Source organism: Narcine bancroftii, chromosome 9 (genome assembly GCF_036971445.1).
Source record: "Narcine bancroftii isolate sNarBan1 chromosome 9, sNarBan1.hap1, whole genome shotgun sequence".
Taxonomy (NCBI): Eukaryota; Metazoa; Chordata; class Chondrichthyes; order Torpediniformes; family Narcinidae; genus Narcine; species Narcine bancroftii.
Window position 1 is genome coordinate 59,032,391 of NC_091477.1, and position 5,000 is coordinate 59,037,390.

Below are 5,000 nucleotides of genomic sequence, written 5' to 3' on the forward strand. Positions count from 1 at the left end.
GAAGCATGTTGAAAGACGAAAGCCAGCGCCCGCTTTTCAGGCCCAAGGTTATGTAGGGGAAGGGGGAATACATAAAGCATCTAATTGATTGTATTGTGAGCGTATATTTCTTTGCCGGAGAGAGCGATCCATCGCAACCCGCCTCACCCCCAGCGAGGTCAAGTTCGTCTTGGATGTCTTTGCATGGGTTCTGCATTGAATGGACGAGAAATCCGCCCCAAGTCGCCCGGTTCCATCCTCCACCTCGGCAAGACACAGCCCAGAGAAACGGAGCGGAGAGGCAGCTCCGAGAGCGCCGCGGAGTCATCCTGAGCGCTGGATGAGTGCAGATTGGTCAGGAAGAACGAGCAAAAACAGCACATTTTAAAATCCACACCTCCCCCATCAAAATCACTTCTAAGTTCGATCACGTGCACAACTATATTTGTTAATGAGCAATGTCCTGAATGTCAGTGCTATTCCGACGCGTCTATTTGTGGAACGGCCTTATCTATTCTAATGTATGTGAGTTGGTTTCATATAGAAGTGCTTTATTGAATACTAAGTGGAGTGGCTGGAGGACTGGAGTCCCTTCTCTCTGCGTCACCTTAGCACTTTGATTTAAGTATCCGTGTGACAGAACTGTTGGGTTAATGTAATAATTTAACCAGATTACCAGCAAATAGACATTGCCCCTTTAGTTCCCAGTCCCTTGAGCTTCATTCGTCGGGCTGTAACTGGGAGGACCATACTCGGTGCCGTTCCTAGACCACGTTAAAGCCGCAGAGGTGAGTCTGTCTGGTTCACGGAGTGAATTCAACCCGAGAAGAATGAGGAAGTTAACCTGACCGGGGGAAACAAGCCCCGAAGCGGAGCTGTCAAAGGGTCTGCCGATTTTTAAAAAAGGCCTAGGGACACGATGACTGTTGTAACTAAGGCGAGAAGGTCCATCAAATCGCAGTGATCCGCTGTAGCCTGTCGATCGAGGCTTGGGGATGTGTCACGCCCATCAGTTCTCATCGCACTCCCAGTTCTCCTGCCGGCACAGCTCGGGAAACCGACGCGCCCCATGTCCGCGGTTCACAAGTGCGGTGCCGGCGAGAGGAGCGGGGCTGGGCGACGGCCCCTGAACCAGGGCCGTCCGGGGGTGCTGTTGCCCTCCCTAACCGGCGGTGGCTGACGGACAAAGGAAATTCGTTACTGAGTGCGTCAAACCGCAATCCTGCTTCCTCTTCAGCGATGACGCTCACACAGTCGCTGGCCGACCACTGCCATTGACTGAGACTCGAAGCAGGATATTATACCTCCTGGAGGGGGGCTCGCTGAGTAGACCTCCTGGCCGGCTTTTCCCGTTTCAGATGACCACCCGACAGCCGCATAGGAATAGAACGTGCGGCTTTACAGTCAGGTACTGTGGCCATCTGAAAGGCGAGGAACCTGTCAACCAGATCCAACGTTTCACTGATCTTGTAGCACTTTCTCTTGCCCATTTTGATTTCTGCGCACTGTTGTGGTGTCTGATGAGATTCTGAGCGATTGATGATGTGACTTCCAGCACCAGGGCTTTTTATAGTGACTCTTGATCATACTTGCAGTTAAATTTTCACAAGTGGAGCCAAAAGAACATAATTAATGCACCACTATTTGATCAAGCGGTGAGAAGTCAATCAACTCGCAATAATGCAGATTCAAAGAAACATCTTCAAAGAAACTAAATTCAAGCTATAAATATACAAAATGTCAGTCAAACACATCTATTAAAAATAAGTATTTAATTTATAATTTCAATTGGTTCCCTTTGTCATCTTGATCAAAGAAACAGATTTTGAGGGCAAAATATATATCAATAATCTGTCAAACCCATCCTTTTTTCCATTCATCTATCTTTCAAAATTTGCAGTTTGGGGTCCACAGACAGCTGCACTATAAGCGATTTCGCGGATTAACGAATCGTGTTCAAATGAGGTTTCAGTGTATTTACTGAACTAGGGAGGCATGTAAATCTCATGTGTTGCACTCGTTATCCAGGAATTGAAGGGAGGAAGAAATGCAAGAGGCCACAACCAAGCTCTGAGGACTCCTACACGAACTGGACCTGGCAGACCTGGAACGGGAACAAGATCGTAGGGGAAACCCGGTGGAAATGATGAAGGAAGAGAGTCAGGAACATGAAGCCAACAGCAACAGGTCAGGAAAAGAATGAAGTATCATGCCTGATCAATGAGAATAGGCAGGAGATGCAGGCCCAGACAGGTGTGATGAGGAACCTGGCCACGATCTGATTGCCATGTAGAGCCTTGGCCCTTCACCAGCCAGTCTCCTTCCAGCAATGGCCATCCTCCTACATCCTCCCTTTCAGCACCATCAGCCATCCCCCTCTAATTCTCCTCCATCCTTCCACTTTCCTCAGCCTGTCCCCTTCCAAATTCCCTCTGCCTCCCAATGCTGTCACTCTGCACCTGTGCACCCCATGCAGGAAGGGAACACCCCAAGGGAGATGACAAATGTTCTGTGGACTCCCTCATTTCCCATTTCCACTCCTCTTACATCCAGTTTCTGGAGGAAGAGAAAGAGAGATGAGAATGCAAAGCAAGCAATTACACGAGTCACAGGACGATTGTAAGTTGATTTCCAAAGTCAAAAAGTTTCCATTTGTGAGACAGGCACCTCCAGCAGCCCTCTGAGACATCCAAACACATTTTGCACAACCATCTGCGCAGAACTCAGTTCATAGTTTAGTTCTCTATGATGTGATGCTGGCTGTGATGGGCAGTGAGAAACATCACATTAGTTGATTTTTGAGTTACAAATGGGACTAGACACTTTTAGAATTTAAAGTGGCACTTTATGAAGTTAAAGAGACAAACGTTCATGAGGACCACAGGGGATTGGAAGATGTTTAACTGACTCTTATGTTGATTTTTTTTTAATTTCAGAAAAGCTCTGCCTTTAATGACATTTTAAGTGAACGTCTGCCTAAAGAAATCTCTTGGTGCCTGCCACATTGACCACCGCCAGTGGGCTGATAACGCCTCAAACCGTGCATCTTGGCGCCTCACAGTTTGGCGGGCAGCAACCTCCTTTGAAGAAGACCGCAGAGCCCACCTCACTGACAAAAGGCAAAGGAGGAAAAACCCAACACCCAACCCCAACCAACCAATTTTCCCTTGCAACCGCTGCAATCGTGTCTGCCTGTCCCGCATCGGACTTGTCAGCCACAAACGAGCCTGCAGCTGACGTGGACTTTTTACCCCCTCCATAAATCTTCGTCCGCGAAGCCAAGCCAAAGAAGAAAGAAGAAGTGAACGTTTACAGATGTTATACAATAAAGAAGCTGTTGTTGCATTACTTGCTTAGATGAGCAGTAAACTCTTTTGGCATTTTGCAGCCATGCCTCAGTTGCTTTCCCCACGTCTGCGCAAGCCTCACTGTAGCCTGGTGGCCCCGGCCCATTGGATCCCTGAAAGGAGCCATTTCTGGAGAGGGAGATCAGTTTCAACCATCTTCCACTCTTCCAGGAAGTTGTGGCGGAGCCTTCCCCACAACAAAGCGGGCCAAATCGCCGAAAATACTGACAGGCACAACATGGCTCTGGGACCCCGTTTGTGCAAAGGAGAGGCCTGCACTTACAGTCCTTAGCCAGTTGGGGGAGGGGGCGACTTGTCCCTTCTTGTCAGGCACCAGACCAGGTCTCAGTGACTCAGCAATGTCCCCGACGGCCCAGAAAACTATGCGGAGGCTCCACAAGTGGGAGACTTTCCATAAAAAAATCAGCGCGGTTGTTTTGAATAAACAGACGTGCTGGTTTCACTGACTCTTTTTGTGCGCTTTGCCCAGGAGCTAAAAAGTGTTCTTTGTTGACCTTACAAATGTTATGCAAGATACAGCAGATAACAACAACCTCTGACACAAAAGTAGTATATTAATGTCCTATAGCCAACGCTACAAAGACTCACACACATTGACGCTGGAAAGGCTCCAGTTGGAGTTTCCGCTGTTTGTTCGATTGGCCGACATCAGCAGCATGAATAACAAAAGCGGGCTGGAACATTCTTGCATGTGACTACCCTTCTTCCCCAGCCTGTTATTGATCTGTTGCTGGGCAGCGCCAGCGCCATTTTAGGGCTGCTGGTCTTGTACTGCTCCAGCTTTCATCCACTCTGGTTCACTGTGTTAAGGGACGTGTTACAGTGTGTTATACTGCTGTTCACTACTGTGCGTGCCACGCAATGTGCCAGCTCGATCTCCGCGGTGGTGGGCCGCCATAGTCCATTCTTTGAGACGGGTATCTCCAGCGGCCTTTGAGACGCATTTTCCACAACCATCTGCGCGGAGCTCAGTTCATATTTTAATTTTCACTTACGACGATCCATGACATGATGCTGAGTGAGCCCCTTCATCAGCTGTCTTCTTATGGGTAGGCCGGGTCCCCAATCACATGTCCAGGGACTTCCATTCTATTAACTTCTTTGGAAACCTGTGAGCAGAGGAATGAGAAGTGATTGGGCACTCACAGCTCAGGGCACCCAAGAAAGAACCTGAGGCCTTCACCTGGCGCTCTAGCTGATTAAATGTGCATGTCCCAAGCTTGGTCTAATATTGCGATCACTTAGGGGAGGAATAGATAACCACCTGCATCCTCAGCCTTTCTGTAAATAGGAGAGTTGATAAGAACTGGAGCATCATGGGTGCAACCTGGCCAACCCACATACACATCTGTGAAGCTAGAAAGAAAATGGGACAATCAGACTTAAATCATTAAGTGAGGAAAACTGATATTAATGGATTCATCATCCTTACCTGCAGTTATGGTCGACAACAGCTTGCAGAACAATTGAATACCAACCTTTGTGATTGTAGTAGGAGGAGGGATCATCTTGTGGGGCAATGATGGGGATATGTGTGTGCCATCGATGGCACCAGCACACATTGGATATCCATCCTTCTTTCATATGCAGTGATCATCTCCTGCAGATGCTCTCTGCTCGGCAGTTCAATGCAACAATTCATGAGGAGCTTCT

The 5,000-nt window shown here is 48.2% G+C and overlaps 1 long non-coding RNA gene across 3 annotated transcripts; it reads left to right on the top strand.

Moving 5' to 3' along the window:
* Positions 1-203: 203 nt before the first annotated feature.
* On the top strand, positions 204-3,366 carry LOC138743684 (uncharacterized). 3 transcript variants are annotated; one of them, XR_011345008.1, is made up of 3 exons: positions 204-500; positions 2,008-2,166; positions 2,916-3,366. It is a non-coding gene; the product is annotated as an uncharacterized lncRNA (long non-coding RNA). The 3 variants fall into 3 exon arrangements; XR_011345006.1 differs by lacking the exon at positions 204-500 and adding an exon at positions 529-1,387; XR_011345007.1 differs by lacking the exon at positions 204-500 and adding an exon at positions 529-767.
* Positions 3,367-5,000: the final 1,634 nt, after the last annotated feature.